Source organism: Panthera pardus, unplaced genomic scaffold (genome assembly GCF_024362965.1).
Source record: "Panthera pardus isolate Hobbes unplaced genomic scaffold, ASM2436296v1 HiC_scaffold_20, whole genome shotgun sequence".
In the NCBI taxonomy this organism is placed as follows: domain Eukaryota; kingdom Metazoa; phylum Chordata; class Mammalia; order Carnivora; family Felidae; genus Panthera; species Panthera pardus.
The window spans coordinates 91,922,291-91,944,546 of NW_026526766.1; the positions used below are offsets into that span (position 1 = coordinate 91,922,291).

General features: G+C 65.0%; 2 long non-coding RNA genes across 3 annotated transcripts; both read right to left on the minus strand.

Moving 5' to 3' along the window:
• Window positions 1-10,631: 10,631 nt before the first annotated feature.
• Window positions 10,632-12,071, minus strand: LOC128778666 (uncharacterized). The gene is made up of 2 exons (XR_008424403.1): window positions 11,946-12,071; window positions 10,632-11,378 (listed from the first exon to the last, which is right to left on the minus strand). It is a non-coding gene; the product is annotated as an uncharacterized LOC128778666 (long non-coding RNA).
• Window positions 12,072-12,630: 559 nt separating this feature from the next.
• On the minus strand, window positions 12,631-17,011 carry LOC109258825 (uncharacterized). 2 transcript variants are annotated; one of them, XR_002076440.2, is made up of 4 exons: window positions 16,421-17,011; window positions 15,928-16,039; window positions 13,979-14,096; window positions 12,631-12,787 (listed from the first exon to the last, which is right to left on the minus strand). It is a non-coding gene; the product is annotated as an uncharacterized LOC109258825 (long non-coding RNA). The 2 variants fall into 2 exon arrangements; XR_002076439.2 differs by having other exon boundaries at window positions 12,631-14,096.
• Between the last annotated feature and the right edge of the window lie 5,245 nt (window positions 17,012-22,256).

Consider the following 22,256-nt stretch of genomic DNA (forward strand, 5'->3'; position numbering starts at 1 on the left):
CGTCTTCACCCAGCCGCGCCCTTTCCCCGCACCCCCGGTGCACACAGGTTTGCGTTTTGACGCAGTTCCGTTGGTCTGTCTCCTCGCGGCCTGTGCCCCCAGCTTCTTCGTCCCCGGGGGAGCTCGGCGTGGACGGGCCCTTCACCGGACCAACGGCCGTGAGCGAGGCAGCCGGCCACGCAGGCACGGGCGGCAGGCTCGCGGTCCAGCGGGAGGGACACACGAGGGAGCCCGAGGATGAGTCATGGGCACCGGGAACCGGAGGGAAGGGCTTCCCGGAGAAGGTGTCGAGCTTCTATGCTGAGGCCTCAAGGGCAAGGGACAGTGACCAGGGTCTTTGCTGGGGCTCGTCCAGCGGCACATGTGAGGCCAGGGCCGCGGTGAAAGCAGCGTCTGGGCAGGTGCAGGGGCGATGAGACAGGAAGAGGCAGCCTCTGGAGGCCCCCGGGAATCCGCCTGTGCGCAAACCCGGGGAGCGGGGAGGGGTGGTGAGGCCACACACAGGTCCTCTGGGGTGTGTCCATTCCCGTGGGCCCACCCACCTGCCCCTCCCCAGACCCCTCGGTACAGATGGGGAAACTGAGGCAGGCCGCTGGGGGTCGGGGGCAGCCCTGGTCGCGGTGGCTTCATGCCCCGTGGGCAGCACTGTGTGAGTCCCCCGAGGCCCAAAGGACCACAAACGGGGCTGCAAGCAACAGAAAGGTCTCTCCCAGCCCTGGGGCCTCAACTCTGAAAGCCAGTGTGGGATGGCCGCTCTCGGCCTCGCCCGGCCTCCGTCCTCACGTGGCCTCCCCTCTGTGCCTCTGTGTCTCCTCTTCTGAGGACACCTGGCCCCGGACGCAGAGACACCCCCACCCCCGCCCCCGCCCCGATCTAGGATGATTTCACCCTGAGATCCTTGCCTGATTACACTCGCAAAGACCCTATTTCCAAATGCAGTCACTTTCTGAGGTTCCGGGTGGATGTGAACTGGGGGGGACCCCGCTCAGTCCGCGGCAGGCGGCTCACCCCACAGCCTGAACCTGCACACAGCTCTCCCTTGCTCTGGTCCCTGCTTAAGACTGACAGTCCCCTGGGTCCCCAACAACAGGGCCAGGGCGCCCGGGCAGGGTCTCTCAAACCCACAGAGGCCAACAGAGCATCACGCTGCTTTCTCACAGCTACGCGGCTTCAACCCCGACCCCCGGGGCCCCGGCTGACTCAGCGGGTGGAGGCTGCGACTGACTCTTGACCTCAGGGTTGTGAGTTCGAGTCTCGTGTTGGATGTAGAGAGGACTTGGAAATAAAATCTTAAAAAAAACACACACACAAGGAGCGCCTGAGTGTCTCAGCGTGTTGAGAGTCTCACTCTTGGTTTCAGCTCAGGTCGCGATCTCACGGTTCATGGGTTCAAGCCCCGTGTCGGGCTCTGTGGTGACAGCGTGGAGCCCACTTGGGATTCTGTCTCCCGCTCGCTGCCCCTCCCCCGCTCACTCTTTTTCTCTCAAAATAGGTAAATAAACTTAACAAATATATACATAAAAAAAAGCACAAAAGACAAACCCCCCCCCCGACTCCTGACCTTGGAGGAGTCCTGTGGCTCCCTTAGGCTCCTGGGCCGACCCACGTCTCTGCCATGGCACACTGGCCCCTGCCAACAACCCCCGACGGAGAGGCCCCTGAACCTTCCCGCAGGGCTTCTCAGCTTATCGCCTGCCACCTCCGGTCGTCCCACCAGATTCACCTGACGTCCTCCCCACAGTGAGCTCTGGAATGCTCCGTGCCACGTCCTAATGGAGCAGGTGCCTCAGGCCCCCAGTAGTCATGGCAGGGAGCCCTCGTAGCCCGGGGCACCCAGGAAGCGTGGGGGACCTGCCTTGTGCCTGTAGAACCTACAGGATCCTTCGAGGGGGCCCGTGCTCCCCTTCGAGTGGTCGTCTCTGGGCCTGGCCCTGAGCAGCCCGGGCCCAGAGCCCAGCGAGAAACGTGCGTGTCCAGGGCCGGGGTCGGCACGTTGCCCTTGCTGTGCTTGGCCACTTGGCTGGCTGGCCTCACCCGCAGGCTAACCGGCCTGAGGACTCGGGTCCTCCCCTGGGGCAGGCGCCCTGGCAGGCGTTCCGGCTCTGCTGCCCCTTAGACCACCGGCCTCGGCCCTCGGATAGTTTCCGTCAGAGGGGCTGGGGTACCGGGAGGCCAGGTTCCCGGCCGCGTCCCCTTCCGTCCCCTCGGCTCCCAGGGAACAGCAGCCATGGAGTATCTCAGCCGAGCCACACCTGTTCCTCTGCACCTTCCCGACCTCGTTAGCCGGGGGCCGAGGGGGGACGGCTGCTGGGGAAGCAGAGATGGGCAGACACGGACGGAGGGTCCTCTGGCCTCTTCCGAAGCTCCTCTTGTGACCTGCCCGCCTTGCCTGGCCTCTGCCCCTGGGCCCATGTGAGCTGGGTCCCAGAAGCAGCTCCAGGGTTAAATCCTGAACCACGAGACAGCACCCGTATGTAAAGAGACTCTCCCGATCCAGACTTCCTGGCACAGCCCCTGCCCTCACCCGGCCTCCTCCAGATCCCCGGGTAGATGGGAGGTAGCGGCGGGCCCTGCGCGGCCTCTCCGTGCCCGGGCCCTTCCCTCCCACTGCGGCCAGTGTAGGGACTGGCCTGGAGACGGGGCAGGCATGTCCTGAGGGGCACCTGCCCAGACAGCCTCTGCTCAGTGCCCGGGCCAGGGGAAGGGGCCGCTTCTGGGAGTGCCCTCTCCTCAGACACCCCCGCTCCAGGTCACGTGGTCCCCTTTCCGGGTCAGAGCCCTGACTCTTCCCCCAGGGACTTGCTCTAGTGCCTGATTCCCACTCTGATCCTGGAGCCCCGAGCCACCCAGCCCCAGCGCTGGCCGCAGTAGAAAGCGGGGGGCCGGCACGACCCTCATTGCCCGTGGGTGGACTGTGCCGCGATCCCGCCATGCCTCCCGGGTGCTGGAGAGACAGATTCCCCCCCACCCCCCGCAAGGCGGGGGCGGGTCCGTCACCCTCCTCTTGACCCTGGCAGTGAGGCCCTTCAGCCATCTGGCAGGACAGCAGCCAGGTTCCAGAACCCGTTCTGAGCACCCCCTCCCGGGGCCAGTGTGGGCCCTCTCAGAGGCCGACCCAAGACCAGGATGCACACAGCAGGAAGCTCAGACACAGAGGGGACACCGGGACAGGAGGGACGGCCTTAAGGTGGCGGGGCCTCTGTGCACAGGGAGGGGGATCGGAGGGACGGTGCAAAGCACTCACCCCAGGGCCCCCCGGGACGGGCCGTGTGTTTCCATCTCCGGCCCCATGACACTGTCACTCCTGGACACTGACGGCCTGTGTGAGGACCAAGTGGGTCAGGAGGCAGACACCAGCCACAGAAGTAAGGGGACACAGGTGGAGCCACAGAGTTAGGGCAGGAGAGGAAGGGAGAGGTGGGCGCAGTGAAGGGCTGGCATGGGGACCAATCGTGAGTCAGCAGGCAAGAGAAGGCAATCTAGGAGGGCTTCCTGGAGGCTGCCAACCCAGGCCTCACTGGAGGCCCCTTCTACAGGGTGCCTGGAACCCACTAGATGGATATATTGTTGCCTCACTCAGCAGCACAACCCCAGGGAGAGGCGCTGTCACAGTCCCCACTTTCCGGAAGAGGAAACGGAGCCCAGGGTGGCCAGGGGGTACCCAGAGCGCCCGTCTACAGTCTCCCCTTCCTCTCCTCCAGCCCCCCAGGCGGCAGCTTGTCCAGGTCCCCAGGTGGCTCCCTCTCCGGGGGGACTGGCTGCAGGGCCCAGCTCCCGGACCATCCCCCCCCCCCCACCAGCTACAAGCTCCCTCAGGGGCCACATCTACTGCCCCGAAGCCACCTGCGTCTCCCCTCTGCCTTCCCACCACCTCACTGGCTCATCTCAGCAGGGAGAGCCCCAGAAACCGGGGCCCTGCTGACCCCTCGCCTGCCATGACACCTATGACGCCTGCGTCTAACCAGCCACGAGGGTGAGCTCCTAAAAATAACCATAACCCACAGTACCTTCTGCTTAAAGCCCTCCGGACTCCCCACACCAACAGGACCAGGGTCCCAGTGCCTCCTTGTGGCCCGGTGGGTCCTGCATGAGAGGCTCTGCCGGCCACCGTGATATGACCGTCCTGCACCGGCCCCCCTGCTCCCCCACAGCCTTGTTCCCTTTCTTTCCGTTTCTCGGAGGCACCAAGCACCCTCCTGCCCCAGGACCTTTGCACAAGCTGTTATCTCTGACACAGCTCCGCCCCTGCTCTTCTGGTCACTTAAGTCTCAGGGGGCCTTTCCTGGCCACCCCAGGGTGGCCACGTGTGCCGCTCCCAAAGCCTGGGTCTCAGGTGTGTGTGATGAACCCCTCAGAGCAGAGCCTGCACGCACTCCGTCCTCTTCGAACGAGTGTGTGAGTGAGGATAGGAACCACCTTCACCCCAGGCCGAGAGGCTCTGGCTGGCCCCTCTGCGGGTGGGTGTGCCTTCTGTCCTTCCAGGGATCCTGAGGGACCCCTGCCCAGCTGCAGGTTCTGAGGGGGCCAGACGGCCGGGAGCACGCCGAGGGGCTGCTCGGGGGAGCCCCTTGCCCACCCCAGGGGCTCTTTCTTGCCCTGACCCTCTGGGGTTCAAAGGGACCTTGGGGGGCAGACCAGACCAGCAAGAGAGGAAATCCTTGTATTTGTGTTTATTTCCTGGTGGTTCATTGTGAAGCAGCTGGGGGGGGGGGGCTCCTGTTAACTCTTTCTCCCCTGAATTTAATTGTCCCCCTTCCGGCCAGTCTCCTCGGGCTCCCGGCGCCTGGGGAACCGCTTTCCTGAAGCCGACTCCCAGTGGGGGGAGGGACTTAAAAGCACAACAAATCAAAGCCACGGCTATAGATAAGCCCAAGTGTGGAGTCTGAACCCGGAAACGTGCCCCCAAGCTGGTTCCTAACGGGGGAGGGGGGCAGACCAGGAGCCAGGGGCTGGGCTGGGACCCTGGGACCCGGAGCGGGGGGACCCCTCCCGGTAGCTGGGAGGAGCCAGGCTAAGCCCGTGGGTGGCTCTGGGGATCCGGGGCCGGGGGAGTGCGTCCGCGCAAGTTTTTCCCATGACCTCACCCGGAAGGGCCGAGCACGGGAGGTGAGCCACCCCCTGGAGCCGCTGTCGGGCCGGGGTTGGGGGGCTGCCAGTGCCCCCGCGTCTTCTTCCAAGGCTCCTGGAGCAGACAGATCCGTGCAGGCGGTCCTGAGCCCCCCACTGCCCTCGTACCCACCTGCCCGCAGCAGGCCAGACCACCCGGCACGGCCTGTGAGGCCCACGGCACGGCTCCCCTGCAGCCGCTGTAGAAATGCGGGCCGGGGCTAAGCAGACGCAGGGGCCCCGCCCGGGGGACACGGCGGCCCCACGGAGGGTCCCTCTGGGCCGGGCGGAGTCATCCCCGTTGGCAAAAAAGGAAACTGAGGCTGGAGGAGGTGGAATGACAGCCACAGGCGGGGGGACAGATCTGGGCCAGGCCTGTGGCCGCCAGTGACTGCCTCTCGCCAAGTGCCCTCTGGAGATTGGGGACCTAGGCGGCCGGGGTGGGGGGCGCCCGACACAGCCAGAGAGGTAGCCTCCCTCTCGGGTCGCCCCCACCCTCCCCTGGAGGGGCTGGACTCCGCCCCCGACTCTGTTCTCACAGCCCCGACTCCCACACTGTTCCCGCAGAGGCGACCCCCCACCCCCACCTCCTGGAAACACCAACCAGATGTTGGGACTGCGGCCTGTTGGGGGGGGGGGGGGCAGGAGGAAGTGGCTGGGCGGGGGGAATGTCGGCCCGGAGTGCAGGCAGGCCTGGCAGGGCTCAGAGCTGCCCCGGGGCCTTCAGAGAGAGAGAGACAGACCAGAGCCCATGCTGCCCACCCCCCCGTTCAGATGGGGGGGGTACCGAGGACCTGGGAGGCCCCAGGGCAGACCCCACCCAGGCTTGGGGAGCACAGGCCTCCTTTGGGTCCCAGCCTTGCTGCGCCTCTGCCCCCCGGAGCCCTCCTGTCCGCAGGGGGGCACCCTGGCGGTCACCGCGGAGTGTGGGTGCTGTGGGTGCGGGCCCCACCCGACCCGTGGGTCATCACGGAGGCACGGAGTGCCTGTCTCTGCCCCGGGGACACCGCGGCCTCGCGTCACCACCTGCCCCAGAGCGCCGTGTCCTCCAGACCCGGGCCCCGGAGCCTGACGACAAGCCCGTTCCTGCCCCGCACGTGCAAGCATACGTGTGCAAACGCACACACGCACACACCCACCCACACACGCGTGCACCCGCAGCACACACGTGCTTCAGGACACGCACACTCACACCGGCACATATGCGTGTGGGTCACACACACGTAAAACGCTGCACACTCACCTCCCCACAAGCCTGTTGCAGGATCTGTACCGGGTGCTGGTCAGGGAGCGGGAGGGACCCAAGAGGTGACCGCGAGGCTGCGTGATGCCCAGGGCGGAGGTGGGGAGACAGGGCACCGGCCCAGAGCTCCTGTGCCCCCCAACCTGCTCCCCGCACAGAAGGGCCAGGGCCAGCTCCCCAGGGACATCTAGAGGCACCTCCTCCCCAGGGTGGGCCCCCGCCTGGGCAGGGTCCTTGAGAACAGGACCCTCAGGTCCCACGCACAAGTGCCTATGTCACCGGATAAACAGTCGCCGGGTATTTCCTGCCTGACCCCGGCCTAAGCGCGTGAGTGTGCACGACCCTGTGCCTGGGAGACTGTGGGAGAGCGCTGTGTGCGTGCGAGCGGGCCCAGCCGGGACCCCGCAGGAGCCAGGGCATGGCCGGCGGCCGACCTCCCCCTTCCCGGTTTGTGGGGCGGGCTGGGGGCCTCCCGCAAGGCTGTGCCCCTTGCTGGTGGGGCTCGGGCCCTGCCGGCACCTGGGCTCTGGCCGCACGGGGTCGGCTCCTACTCAGCTCCGCCGGCCTCGCCCCCACCGGCCCACCGCCCGGCTGCCTCCCAGCCTGTGCCGGGAGGGGACCTCCCGGGGCCCCACAGGCCTGACGCGTGGTGCACGCTGGGCAGATACTCGAGGAGCGAAGGGGTGAATGCCCACACGAAGAAGCCAAGGCAGGAAGGTGGTTCAGGCCCAGGAGGGAAACGCACGGCCCATCGCCCTGCCCCTTCCGGAAGGGCCCTGCTCTGCACCCCTGCCCGCCCCCCCGCCCCACCTCCAGGGGACCGGCCGTGGCTGCCCTCCGACCCAGTGTGCCTGTGCCCTCCCTGTCCGTCTCCCGTCCCGTGGACGCAAGCTCCCGGGCCCCCAGAATCGGGAGACTGGCCCGACGCACCCGGGCCCGAATCCATAACCACTCAGGTGGGGGGCGGCAGCTGTCGCCCCGTCCAGCGTCCCTGCTTCGCCGCTCCCTGGAGGGGACGTGGGGGCAGGGCGGAGACGGTGTGACGGGAAGTGAGTCAGGTGCCCAGTGACCAGGCCCAGACGGCCACTCACTTGCTGTGTGACCTTCAACAAGTTGTCACTGTCCACGGGCCTGTGAGTAGGGAGACCGTGGCTCCCTGCTGCTCCTGCTGTGCTGGCCTGTGACCCCGTGACCGTGACCCGAGGCATGCAGGGTGGGCCCAAGTGAGCCTCCCGCCCCGTGGGAAGCCCCGGTGAGGTGGAAGGAAGGCCGGCTCCAGCCAGCCCGGGGGAAGGGTGAATGCAGGGACGCCCCGGGAGCTGCTCATTGTGGCCAGGCCCACGGGAAAGAGGGAGGAAGTTGGGGGGTGGGAAGCCCTGCAGACCCCAAGCAGAGAGAGAGAGAGACAGGCCGCCGCAGGTGGGGCGGAGGCCCAGCCTCCCGGCCCACCCCCCGGAGACGGGTCAGCGCCCAACAGGCCAGCTAGATAGTGGCAGCCACTGAGGGGAGGCAGAGAAGGGGACACGGCCTTGTGCCTCGGGAGACTGGCGGCTGGGAACTCTGACCACACCTGGGTGGGGGTGTGGGAGGCCCCAGGAGGCTCCCTCTAACCTCGTGCCTGGGGGACATCTGACGATTCTCTGTTCGTTTCCTGGGGCCGCCCTCAGCAAAGCTCCACAAGCGTGGGGGGCTTAAAACAATAGAAATGTATCCTCTCCCGTTCTGGGGGCCAGAGTCCGGAGTCCCGGAGTGGGCAGGCCGCGCCCCCCTCTGAAGGCTCCCAGGGAGGGCCCAGCTGCCGTCGGTCGCCGGTGATCCCCGGTTTCCTGGGCTCGTGGCCGCGTCCCTGCTCCCCGCCCCCGTGGCCTGCCTCCAGAGAGTCTGTGTCTCTCCTCCTCTGAGGAAGCCCCTCACCGCATTTAGGGCCCACCCTAGTCCAGGAGGAGCTCATCTCCAGATCTTTACCTTAATTACCTCTGAAAAGACCCTTGTTCCAAATCAGGTTACATCCTGAGGTCTCAGGTGGGCATATTTTGAAGGCCACAACTCCACCGACCACAAATACCTCGGACCCTCCGTCCAGCACAAAACATGTCAAGTGCGGCCCCTCGCGGGGAGGGTGTGGAGAAAGGAAAGGACACCTGGAGGACGGAAAGGCAGAGACAAAGGCCAGGAGCAGGGCGGGGGGCGTCCGAAGGAGAAGGCCGAGGCCCAGGAGCAGGTGGGCCCTCCCCGCCCCGCCCCTCCGGTGACTGTCAGCTGCGTGAGGCTCCTGGCCGCACGTCTGCACCTGTCCCCCTGTCCCCGCAGGTGGTGGCCCTCCTCGCTGAGGAGGTGGGAGGCCCTGGGCCCTGCGGCCCAGGGGCGGGGACGGCAGTGGCCGTGGGCAGGGCCAGGGCACGGAAAGGAGACACCCCCGTGGGCCCGAGGGCCTGGGAAGCCTGTGGCAGGTGCGTCCCCAGCCCCCGCAGCCCAGTCAGGGCCGGGCTAAGGTTTCCCGAGCTGGTGCCGGGGCCGGGCCGGGGCCTCCCCAGTGCGGGCCGGCCCGCGGCCCGGCTCCCAGGGCGCCGCAGAAATGTCCTTTTGTTGGCTGAACAAAGCAGCTTTGAGCCGGGCCCTTATCTCGGGCTGCGGTGAGATGGGACACCACCGGTCGGGGCAGGAGCCAGCGGGCCGGCTTGGACGGGAGCCCCCCAGGCCAGGGACGGCAGGGAAGGGCTGCGGAAAGGGGGTGAGGACAGGCTGAGCTGCTGGGGTCTCCCACCGTGAGGGGTCTGTGTGGGCTCATGGAGGGCACGGCGGGACCATCGGCTAAGGCCCAGGCAGACACAGGTGGGCACAGTGGGCACAGAAACACACAGGCTGGGCCAGGATGGGGGTGACGGGGGCCCAGCGGGCCCAGGGCTGCTCGCCCCTGATTCATGCCTAGATCCCTCTGCAGACAAAGCCCCTGACCCTGGACACCCTGAGAACAGGGCCAGGAAAAGTGACCTTCTGGAGTCCTCGGTGCCCAGCCTGCGGCCAGCCCAGCAGTGTCCCCCGGGAGCTCAGAGGCTGAGCCAGGTGGCAAGGCGAGGTGCCAGCCAGACTGTGAGCTGGAGGGGACAGGAGGTCAGGACCCCTCATTCCGTCCCGCGTCTGTGACCGGCTCGGGAGCGGCCGCCCCCGATCTGTGTGGCGAGCTGGAGGGCCCCAGGGAGCCGCAGACTCCCTCCCCTGCTACGTCAGGACCCACCTCTGGCCTCCTCGGTGGACGGGTCACCAGGAGGGACCCCGGTGGAGAGGGGTGGAGGTCGGCCGGAAGCACAGTGACTCGACCCCATCGCCCCAACACGGGGGAGACGGCTCAGGTGGACTGTGTCCGCACAGGCCTGCAGGGCGCTGGACCCGAGCACGCCGTCCGACTCCTCCCCCAGGAAGCCCTCACTGCCTGCCTCTCTCTCTCCCTGGTCTCTGTGTCTGGTGCACAGTGAGGGAAACATCTACCGGCTGAGTGAGGGAGGCGCAGGGGGGCCGCTGGCCCAGGGAGCGGGGGCTCCAGCAGGAAGCTGTCTCTGTGGGCCCAGACACTGCCCGGCCCCTCCTGAAGGTGGGGACAGGGGAGCCTGGGCCCGAGCTCATCCCCTCCAAAGACGGGTCTGAGGCTGGAGTGGGGGTGCCCTGCCGGGTGAGGGCCACTCCGGGCAGACACCCTCCCTGCCCCCCAGACTCCTCGGTCACGGAAAGCCACCCTGGGGGCTCAGTGGGGCTGGGAACAGGCAAGACCAACCGCCCAGGGTCGGGGCAGGGGCCCCGCCGGCCACGCTCAGCGGCTGTGATTAGGTCTAGTTGGAGACGAGCCCCAGAAGGACCGCTTTGTGCCATAAGGAGCACCTCCCAGCCAAGCCCCCGGCGCTGGCCCTCCGCTGGCCTCCCCCAGTGTAGAACCTCCCCGGGGCCCCGAGGAGGGGGTTGGCCTCAACGTAGCAAATGGTCCCCTTTCGCCTGTGATTAGGGTCCTTCTGTTTTCCTTTCCTCCGCCTCCCCCTGACTTTCCCGCAAGCACTTTTGGCATAAAAACACCTTCACAGGGCATGACAGTCGCTGGACGCCTGCCCCGAGCTCCTAGCCCGGAGGGGCCCTCGCGCACAGGCTCTCGCCAACACGGGCCCCTGGACTGGAGACGGTTTCTCCCCCAAATTCCCAGGCTGGCTTTGTGACCCCGGCATCTCTGGGGCCGGGCGGGAAACAGCCTCGCTGGGTCGTGTGCTTCGCTGACTTCGACCAGGGGACACTCGCCGGATCATGCAGAGGCTTGATTTTATTTAGCACGGAAACAGTCTCGCGCAGACGCAGCCCCCGCGTCCTGGGAAATGACGGTCCCCGTGGGGCACTGGGTGTGGTGGCCCGCGTGGCGGTGGGTTCTGCGCGCACTCTGGCTTTCCAGAGAATGTCCTAGCGGAACCACGGAAGGACGGAGGCAGGCAGCCCCAGAGGCAGGGCTGGCAGAGGGCCCCGAGCCCGGCGGGGTGACCGGGGAAAGCGACCGCGGCGGAAAGGCGATGTCTGGGCGTGCGGCACCTGGGAGGCCGCCACCCTCCGCCTGCTGTCCCGAGACCCCTCACAGAGGCCTCTGTGGGCGTCCCCTCGGTTTGCGGGATCCTCTCTTGGGGCGCCCCCTGAACAGTGCGGCTGTTCTGGAAGACTAGGTGTCGTCGAAGGCCTTGAAGCTCCACGGGCTCTTTGCTGCCGACTCCCTGCGCCCCCAGCCCCACCGGCCCGAGTTGTCGGCCTCCAGCCTGGGGTTTGCTTATCCCGTGTCTCTGTTTTCATCTCCCCCCTTCGTGAGTTCATCCCTCTGCAAATACGTTCGAGGACAGAGCCTGCTGATCTTGTCACCTGCGCTCTATGTGACTCGGCCACAAGGGAGAGAAGGACACGTAGAAAGTGTCGTGACGGGGGCTAGACCCACAGACAGAAGATCAGCACTTCCCATGCGGGGGCGAGCAGTCCCGAGGAAGCCGGAGGCATGATGGGAACGTGGGACGAGCTGCAGGCAAAGGCGGTGAGGGGACCGGCCAGCCAGGAAGGGACGTAGGGAAGGGTGTTCTCGTCAGAGGGAACAGCCAGTGCGAAGTGGTAAGGCAGGTTTGGAGCGAAGTGAGGGAGGGGGCTCTGGCCGCTCCACAGAGCACAGTGAGGGCAGGGAGGGGGCCCAGTTAGAGGCCCCCAAAATAATCCAGTGGGTGGGGACAGAAAGGGTGCTTTATGGGGCGCCTGGGTGGCTCAGTCAGTTAAGCGTCCGACTTCGGCTCAGGTCACGATCTCACGGTCCGTGGGTTCGAGCCCCGCGTCGGGCTCTGTGCTGACAGCTCAGAGCCTGGAGCCTGTTTCAGATTCTGTGTCTCCCTCTCTCTCTGACCCTCCCCCATTCATGCTCTGTCTCTCTCTGTCTCAAAAATAAATAAACGTTAAAAAAAAAAAAAAAAAGAAAGGGTGCTTTGTGGCTTCATTCTGAAGTCTGAGTTGTGGGATTTGCCAGAGGTTGAAGAAGGGGGCGGTTGAAGCCCATGCAGGGGGCGGGGGGGGGGTGCCCCAGACCGAGAGGGATGCTCACCGGGCACAGGGGAGGTGCCCGCTTGGTGCCGGGCGCTCGGACAGGGGCCTCCGTGGAGAGAGGTCGCGGCCAAGACGCCAATGTGGGGTTTAGAGCCCGAGGTCAGTGGTTGTAGCAAAGGAGGCAGGGAAGGGGGCGGGGGCCGGGAGGACGGAGACCAGAGGCCACGCTGCCACCAGGGCACCTTGGACAGCCCGAGTGTGTTCTCCACCAGCTCTGAGACCACAAGGCAGACCAAGGCGGGCAGGGCCTCACTCCGCCCGGGGGTGGGGGCTCTGGGGGCGGGGGGAGTGTCTGGGGCCCCCGGGCGTCCCTGGCTGGGGCCGCCTCGCTCCAGCCTCTGCCCCGTCTCCGTCTCCAAGCGGCTTCTCCTCGGTGTCTGCGTCTCTCCCGTCCTATAAGGACACTTGTCACTGGATTTAGGGCCACGCTGATCCCGGGGGCTCTCATTTCAAGGTCCCCAACTTGATAACATCTGCAGAGTCCCTTTTCCACATAAAGTCACGTTCGTGGGCCCCAGGCATCAGGAGGTGGATGCATCTTCCTGAATCCTTGGGACCCCCCCCTCCAGCACAGCCTTGTCACCCGAGGGCAGGAGGGCAGGGAGGGGACGATTGCCGTGTCTCTCAGAGAGGATGGGTAGAGCACCAAGGAACAGCCCCTGGGCCCAAGACGGGGACCCGAGTCTGGGCTCCTTCCCCTCCCCCCCGCACTTGCCCCGTCCTGCCTGGAGGCGGTGTCCCCCTTCCCCATGTGCTGAGCACGGCCTTGGGTCCAGATGTGCAGGCCCGAGGTAGGAGAGGCCCTGGAGCTGAGGACGGGCTGGACTCTGGTTCCCCATCCTGTGGGAACAGGCCCAGGCCTCAGGGTCCCCAAGGGATCGACTGAGCCCCTTCCGACACCAGCCCAGCGTGGGCACCAGGGTGGGCAGGCTGGTCCGGGACCCGCCCCCGCGGGACTGCTTCGTCCTGTAGGACAGCGTGGCCATCCTGGGGGCTCTCCCTCACTTGGGGATCTCCCCAGACAAGACCGCATTGTCACCAGTGGTCCCACTCCAGAAAGGAGGACACAGAGCCAGGACCTCCGGGGGCCAGGCCAGGACCAGAGTGTGGCCTGCCTTGGAGCACAGGACCTTTCAACAGACCCAATGCACCCACCAGCCCCTCCACTGCGCTCACAGAATAACCCATAGAAAGAACCCCAGGCGGGAGAGGGGGCAGGGAATTGAACAGAGGGGCTGTCTTCTCCCGGCCGCCTCGGGCTCCCAGAGCAAGGAGGCATCTCTCTCTGGCGGGTCGCGGGGACGGGGTGGCGGGGGGGGGGGGGGAGTGCTCCCAGGCATGGCCCCAGTGGCCCTGGCAGGCCGAGAGGGAATCAGCTTACAGAGCACCCCCACCACTCTCTTTGAAGCTGCCTGGTCAGGCTGGCAGGCGGCAGGAGGCCACAGTCAGTGGCCTCCCCACTCCAGGGACGGTGGCAGAGAGATGCTGGGGTTGGGGAGGGCCGGGGGTATCCCCCTGGGGCTCACACGGTGCCCCCGAGGGCCAGACCCCGGGTGCTCTGGGGCTGGGTCACCTCTGACCCCCTGTAGCCTCCCAGCTCCAGCCCTGGGACCCTCACGTCGCCCCAGACCCCTCTTGCTCACCTGCCGGGGGGGGCTCGGTCACACCCCTGGAATGCACGGGCTCTTCTCTGAGAGCCCAGGCTTCCTGCGACCTCCCCCCACCCCGTGAGCTCCTTGTGGTTCCGGCACCCGCAGACCGTTCCAGAGCCACGCCAGCCGGAGCTCTGGGACCCACGTCAACCAATCAAGTTCTCAAAACCCAGATGAGTCCCGGTCTTGGCACTGTGCCTCCCCGTCCTGTGGGCGGCTCTGCCCTCCACCCAGAGCCCAGAGACTGGTTCCCACGCTCTGCTAGTTCTGCCCTCGGGCCTGGGCTCGCTTGGCCCCAGGCTGCACTCTCCCTTGCCGGCTCCCTAATCCCTGCCCACACCTCCGAGAAGAGCACTTTTGCGAAACCTCCTCAAATCACCTGCTCGCACAACCCGCGTGCCTCCTGGCCTCCGGACCGTCGGCTCTCCCCTCCGAGCAGCTCGCACACGCACCCCCGCTGGATGTCCAAAAGGCGCTGGACAAAACGCAGCAACATCCTTGATTGTAAAAAAAATCACACTAGGGGCGCCTGGGGGGCTCCGTCGGTTAAGCGTCCGACTCTCGATTTCGGCCCAGGTCATGCTCTCGCGGTTCGTGGGTTTGAGCCCCGCGTCGGGCTCTGTGTGGACAGCTCGGAGCCTGGAGCCTGCTTCCGATTCTGGGTCTCCCTCTTTCTCTGTTCCTCCTCTGCTCATGCGCTCTCTCTCTCTCTCTCTCTCTCTCCTCTCTCTCTCTCCCTCTCTCTCAAAACTAAATAAACTTAAAAATAATCATAATAAAATCTGACTGGACAAATACTCTCTTCACCTGATAAAATATCCTACCCCCAAACCAACGTCTTGCTTGTTGTGAATCTTCTAGAAGCAGAGCTGTGGAAGCCAGGAGCCGGGCTTCCCACACCGCACCACCCACACCGCACACTGTTCTGAGGCCCGGCCCGCACAATGACAGGAGAGAAAGGCGTAAAGTCAGAGCCGCTGGGAAAATGAGGAAATTATCATTATCTGCAGATGATTTTATTAAGCACCTGAAAAACAGAAAGATTTCAAACAATAAAAGAATTCCTTGAGACGGCAGGGACAAAACCAATCCCCTCCGTGTCCACAAACATCAGCCGGGTAGGTGGGGCGTGAGAGAAAAGAGCCTCTAAATGATGGTTATAAAAATGATAAAATACTTGGAAATCAGTAAGAAACATGTCAGATTCGCGTTGAGAGAGTTTCGCACGCAACCGAGGGTCACGGAGGAGGGTCTTGGCACGTGGGAAGGCCCAACCTTTCAAAGCCGACTTAATAACATGATCACGTCAATTCTCCTTAATAAATCCATCGTTATTAGGACACTTTGCTTTTAAAGTCTCACAGGTCTTTTTTTTTTTTTTTAATCTTTTAATGTCTGTTTATTTTTGAGGGACGGGGAGACAGAGCGTGAGCAGGGGAGGGGCAGAGAGAGAGGGAGACACAGCATCCAAAGCAGGCCCCAGGCTCCGAGCCGTCAGCACAGAGCCCGACGCGGGGCTCGAACCCACAAACCGCAAGATCATGACTTGAGCTGAAGTCGGACCCTTAACCGACTGACCCACTCAGGCGCCCCAAACAGGACTTATTTCTAAATTAAACAAACTAATTCGAAGGTCCACGTGGAAAACTGAATAAGCAAAAACAACCAAGAACATTGTGGGGGAAAAGAAGGATGTGTGACTAAGGACCAGATTTGCTGGCACTCAACAGGTGGTGCTCATCTCTCTGTCTTGTGAGGCAGGCAGCCCAGGGCTGTGGGGACTCCACGGTGTCCCAGACTCACGAGGACCCCTCCATCTCTCCACCCCACCCTCCTGTTGTGTGGTTTCCCTTCCAAGTTTGCCCGGTGGCCCGGCAGGGCTGCTGAAGCTCCAGTCATCACCCCTATGTCCCAGGCAGCTGGAAGGAGAAAGGAATGCATGCCGTCCGCCACAGGGCAAGTCTTCGAAAGTGCTGTACCTCACTTCCTCTCCCCTCTCACCGACCAGAACCTAGTCCCCGTGGCCGGGCCTGTCTGCAATGAAGCAGGGAAATGCAGATGCTTAGTGCTTTGTTGCCTCAAATAAAATCAGGCTACAAAGAAGGAAGAGAGAAGGTCACGGACGTTGGGGTGGGCTCCTGGGGTCTCTGCCAAAGGAGGGACGGGCCCCTCAGGCACGACAACATTTATCAAGCTACGATGATTCGAGCAGTGTGATACTGCACGAGAATGAGCCCAGAAACAGACTCAAATACACAGGAGAGCTTGGCGTGGGACACGGACGGGATTTCAAATCAGTGAGAAAAGATGGGCCACTCAAGAACCCACCGACACCCGGGGAGGCAGACAGCCATCTGGAAAGAACGAAGCTGGGTCTGTAGTCTCACAAAATAAATTCCAAACGGGCCAGGTTCCAAGGTAAACAGCAAAACCACAAAGCCTAGGAAAAAAAAAAAAAAAACGACGTGGAAGAGATTTCTTTATAAACCTGAGGTGAGACCTTCTTAAGCGTGCCACAAAGTACCAAGACCAGTACAAAGACCACATCCACAAAAATGTTTCTTAAGCTCAAATACATAAAATAAAATTTCTGCATAACAAAAACCCCCTGAAGCGGTCAAGGTCTGCTGTTTAGCAACACGGAGAAGCTACGTATCCATGGAGGCAGAGGGCTCATTTCCTTCATATGTAAAAAGCTCCAACAAATCAATAAAGAAAAGTTAACTCAAGAAGGGAAGAAATGAAAACGCAAAGGGCATGAAGGGAGGGTCCGCACGAGAGGGGAAAGCTCACGGACGTGTGGAAAGACGCTCAGCCTCACTGTCGGTGACAGACACGCTCCCAAAGCCTCGATGATCGCGACGACCGCCGGGTCGCCTGTGTGACCGGCCACGGCTTTGTTATGCACGGCTGCGGGCCGTGAGGACCCAGGCTCGTCCCCGTCTGTCAGAGCTACCAATACGACGTCTGACCCAGCGGCCCCGCTTCCGGAGAGGCATCCTGCCCACTGGTGGTCCTGGGCTGGCCGGAAAAAAACCCAAAGTGCCCATCAGCGGACCGTACAAACCACACGGCGGAACATTCCGCGGGCAAAGGAAGGCGTCCACGTTTTAAGACGGGGCCATTTGTGCGGCTGGCCCGGTGGGGCACAGAGCGGGCTCCAGAGGTGTGAGGGCACAGCGAGGACGGCTGGGGAGGCGTGCGCTCCACAGACACACGGGGCCCGGGCCCCCTGGCTGCCTCCGGTTCAGGAGCTGTGAGCCCCGGACGTGCTGGAGAGAAGCTCTCCTCGGCACCGTCCGGGCCCCACCGCGATCTGAACTACAGGAAGGCATTTCCGTTGGAAACACAAGGGCAGAGGGAAGCAGGCAGCAGCGGGGAGGGGGGTGAAGGCGGGCTAGGGTCTTGTCAAAGCCGGGCCACCTGCTCCAGGTCTGCGGATGCTGAGGGAGGAGGCGGGGGTGGTGGGGTAGGAAGACACTGGCCCCCGAGCTCGGCCCCGACCACGCAGGCCCGCAGGACTACGACACCAGGGTCACGTGTAGTGTAGAGGGCCAGACTCCAAGGAGGGGCACCTCCCCGGCCGGGGAGGGGAGGCCCAAGGAGCTGGCTGCCCTGTCCAGCAAAGGAAGTTCCCTTGGTGGCTGGTGACTCAGCCCAGAGATGGGGGCGGGGCGAGGAGACAGCCAGCCCCTCCCTCGGGCCCCCTTTCCGGGGGATCCTGGCCGGGTTCTTCAGCATCTCATTTGCATGTCCGTTCATCCTCTCCCAGCCTTCCCAGCCACCCCCGGACTGGGGCCTGGCCCCCCTGCCAGTCCCCCCTCCACACACACACCCTGCCCCTCCCCAGAGGGAAGGACAATGGTGGTGGGGAGGAGGTGGGGAGGGGTCTGGCTGGCCCGGCCAGGCTGGCGGGAACCATTGTGTGGGAGGCCCTGAGTGTTTGCATTGGAAGTGCCGCTGCTGAATGGGGCAAAAGCATCCCAAGAATGCTGCCTGAGCCCATTGAGGGCCGAGCTCTCCGACACTGGGCCAGGCCGGGGCATCCTTGCCAAGCGTCTGAGTCTTCCTGTCACTCACACCTGTCAGGGCAGAAAGCGGAGAGGGATGAGACGGAGGGTTTGGGCGCCAGACAGGAGTGACCAAGGGCTACCAGGCACAGGGGTGTAGGTTGCGCACTGCACGACACCAGGGTGTGCCATTCACCTGGGTAGCCACACCTACCAGTGACCCTGCAGCCTCCCAGCGGTCCCTGAAGTAAAACGGGACAGGAGATCCTTCCCTGAGAGGGTGTCTCTCGGCTCGAGGCAGGAAGGGGCTTAGAGGAGATGGGAAGGGAGATGGGGCAGAAGGAGGAGAAAGGAAGGAAACTTGGTAGCCTGCTGACTGGCAGGCTGGGGGCCGCGGGGGGTCCCACACACGGTGGTGAGTCCGTCCCGCAGACCAAGGGGTGGCTGCTGGTTGCCCAGAACTTGCACCTGCTTCCTGTCTGTGGATTGGGGGTGGGTACCTGCCCCCCGGGGCATGGGAGGTGAGGGGGCTGGAGTGCAGCCAGTCTGGTTGGCATTGTTCTCGGGGATACAGGCCCTGGGCTACACTGTTAGGAGCAGGGAGGGGCACAGGGAGGGGCAGCTGGCAGAGGGAACTGGAAGGGCAAAGGCCAAGAGGCACGACGGGCGTGGGGCGCGATGGCAACAAAGGGGAGCGCCTCCAGGGCACCGCCGACTGGGGGAGGCTGGCACACAGCGTGGGGAGACCAGGGAAGACACTGGCAGACTTGAGGGGAAAGGGGGCCGGGGGGCGGCCAGGAGCGGGGCAGGTCTGTCCACGTCCTCTGCCCTGGGGATGTCGCTCTATCCCGGAAGCAGGTTTTCTTTCCGTGGAGGCTGCGAAGGGGCTGGGGGCTGCAGGGTCCCGACCAGCCTTGTCCTGGCTGCACGGCCCCCGCAAGGGGACATGCCGGCCGGGACAGGGGCTTGGATCAGGCCCGGATCCCTGGGAGGCCTGAGCTGGGGGAGGGCGACTCCTACTTCCTTTCCGCGTGAGCCAGTGGCTGGGCCCCCGGCTGGCTCCCCTGGGGACCACGCGGAGAGGGATGGACATTCTCTGCCGCTCACGGAGACTCTCGCCCGCTCCGAGGGGACAAACGGAGAGGACGTAGCCCTCCCTGTCACACACTTGCTGTGCGATCTTGGGCCAGAGGCTCCCTGCTCCCTGCCTCAGTTTCTCACCTGTGAAGTCGCGATGGCCTCTGCCGGGCCTCAGGCAGGACTCCGGGACTCTGGCTCCATCGAGTTGTCCGAGACGGTTCCCATCGGCGTCGGGACAGGCTCCCTGGCGGAGGTGGCGCCGGGAGTGGGAACGTGGCCGCAGGCAAGTGGGCCGGGGCCCCCGGTGGTGCCGGGAAGGCCGCGCGTTCACGGGGAGGAGGGGGACATCGAGGCACAGAGAGCACACGGAGTGAGGGAGGGAGAGAGGGGCAGGGGCCTCAGGAGCCCCGGGGGAGGCGTGACGGGGGGGCTCAGTCCCGGCAGGGGAAGCAGAGGGCAGAGGGCAGGAGGACACGGTGGGGCAGGAAGAGATCACGGGGGCCCTGGCCACCAGGCCTGCCCAGTAGTGGTCGAAGCAACAGTCTGGCAGTCTGGGGTCATCCGGGGCACGCAGCCTGGGCTGCGGCTGGGGCTGGGGGGCCTGGCCCCAGTGCAGTGACATCTTCAGCAACAGCCTCTCCCTGACCACAGCCCCGACGTGACCCTGACCAGTGGAGCCCGTGCGCCCGCTAACCCACAGGAAGCCGAGCATCGCTGGGCAGGAAGTCCTCTCTCCCCTCCTTCCCTCACCCGGGCCAGGCCCGCCCCAGCAGGGCAGCCCCTCGAAGCCCAGGAGCCAGCAGGGTGCCCCATCCCCGACACTCACGCGCATGCGGCCTGGGCACTGAGCAGGTGGAGGCCGGGGCCCCCATGCTCTAGGGTTCCCCTGCCTCTCAGGGGTCCGTCTCCCATCCGTGAAGCGATGCCCCCCCCCACCGAAGGGCGGCACTGAGCTTGAGGGGCGCCTGGGGACAGTATCTGGGATGCGGCAGGAGCCGCTGCGTCTGGGGGTGACGACTGGGTGGGTGTCCAGCCGCCCCGGGGCGGACAGCCCCAGCAGGCGTCCAGGACCCCCAGGGCTCAGGACAGACGGAGGCAGAGGCGTCTGAACCACAGGCTCCCTCCGGTGCTGAGGTGGGCCCCACCTGAGGCAGTGCTACCGGGAGCCTGTCCCCAGTTTCGGGGGAGGCCCACGTGCCAGTTGGGGCCAACCGGAAGCAGGTCTCAGCCCTGGCGTGGGACCCGGCCCAGCTCCTGGGCTGCTGCTGGGCACTGGGTCAGAACAGGGCGAAGGGAGGCCCGGCCCGGGGTGAGGGGTCAGAGGGGCGGGAGGGGTGGGGTCGGGCCCAGATTCAAGCGTCAGCCGCCCCGGATGTGGGTGGGAGGGCTGCCCATCTGGACACAGCCACCGGCGTGGCCCCAACCAAGGCCTGCTCCCCCACCTGTCCCCCCAGGCCTGGTCCAGACTTTGCCCGACTCCAGGGATGCCCTTGGGGAACAGAGACCCTTGGCCTTTTGAGCTGGGCCTCACCTTTCCCCACACCTAGGGCCTGTGTTTCAGAAAAGGGAACTGAGTCAGGGCGTCCGCTTTGCGGTGAGAGACCTGGGTTCGGACCAGGCCACCCCCTCCCAGAGCGGAGCTCACTCACCTCCAGGGAAGGGGCGCCCCCGCCGTTCCCTCCTCGTTTCTTAAGCTGAGGTGAAACTCACATAACGGAGAAGTGGCCGCTTGATTTATGCATTTACATGTTTATGTTTAAGATTTTATTTTTAAGTAATGTCTGCACCCAACACGGGGCTTGAACTCACGACCCTGAGATCAGGAGTCGCACGTGCTTCTGACTGGGCCAGGCAGGTACCCCAAAAGTGGCCAAGTGAACAATTCCGTGGCGCCTGGTACGTTCTCTCCGTGGTGCAGCCGCCCCCACGACCTGGTTCCGGAACGCCCCCCTCGGCCTGCACCCGTGAACAGGGCTCCCTGTCCCCCAGCCCCTGGCCGCCACCCACGTCCTTGCCGGCCACGCGGACTTACCTCCCGGGACATCTCATACCCATGGGGTCCGGCTGCACGCGCCCCTCGCGTCTGGGCTTTTCCACGGAGCGCACCGCGTTCACGGTTCTTGGCGCCTCTGCGGCCTTCATTCGTTCCTTCTCGATACGTCCGTTCGAGCCTCAGGCAGAGCTCAGCCCGTCCCCGCGGGGTCAGCCGGGGCACCGGTCAGGCTCCACCCGCACACAGCCCTGTGAGGGGGGCAGCACTGGCTCCATTCCCAGGAGAGAACGCTGAGGCCCAGGGAGGTCAGAGCGGGCTTCCCCGTTGAAGTGAGGCATCGCTGTGGAGGGGCCGAGGGAGCCTGGCCCAGTGCGGACCAGCAGGGGGGAGAAGACGCCCGCGCCCCCCGGCCTGATGATCCCGGGCGTCCCGTGAGGACGCTGACAAGGCCACGGTGCCGTTTCTCCTTGGTCACCCCAGAACGGTCTCTGGCACAAAGAACAGAGAGTACCTGCGGGAGCCTCATGAGGCCCAGCACTGGCCAGGAGGCAGGGAGACTGGGAGGCCCGCCTTCCGGAGAGAACTGAGGCTGCCGAGGGGTTTGGGCAGAACGTCCAGGACCCGGGCCGCGCAAGGGAGAAGCTGGCACGTCCCCCTCGGGAGGCGAGCGGAGAAGCGGCCCTCGGGCTCCAGGCTCCTCCGGGCCAGGGGAGGCCCAGGTCTCCCTGCGGGGCTGGAGAGTCCCCACCCGAGACCGGTCCCTGGGGAAGGCAAGGCCTAGCCACGGCCGCTCTGGGAATGCCGTCAGGAGGGGGAGAGCGGCTCCCTGTGGGGACACCGGAGCCTGCTGAGGCTGCCAGAGGGGCTGCTCCCACAGGCCGGGTCCCCTCACCGTCCCCCCACCCCCAGACCCTGTGCTCCTCGGAGGCTCGGGGCCTCGGAGCCGCCCCCACGAGGAGGCCTGTGTCTTACCCCAAGGTCAGCACGTGGTTTTGTCGGACGCCTGACCACCCAGGCTGGAGCTCCCTCCCCTCCGCGAGCCCGAAGGTAGTACCCAAGGCCACTGACACTGGGGGCCTGGGATTCGAGTTTCTCCCAGGGGTAGACGCTCCGGGCTCAGTCCCTGCCCGCTCCCTCCCGCTCAGCCCAGCTGTTCTTGAAGAAGCCCTCACTGGTTCCCCGGGGTGGAGAAGCGATTCCTCCTGGCTGGTCACCGTGCTTGAGCCCCAGGACCTTTCTCGGGGCAGGGATGCCACACCCTGCCCCCATCTTCGTTAAGGCCCCCAGAGGCTCCGGCAGTGGGCGAGGAGGACACGGGTGGCAGGGGCCACAGCGCAGACCCCACAGCCGGTCTTACCTAGAAGAAACTCAGAAACCACTCGTGGTACAGCAGGTGGGCGCCTCGGCCCTGGCAGCGTGGCCCTGGCCGTGAGAAGAGGCCTCTTCCCGCCGGACTCCCTCCCTGAGCCCCTGCTACAGCTGCTGACCCAGGGACAGAGCCTGGAGCCCCAAGCCCCGGGGGCCTGGGTGGACGGCCTCTGAGTCTGGGATGAGGTTGAGCCCAGTAATCACAT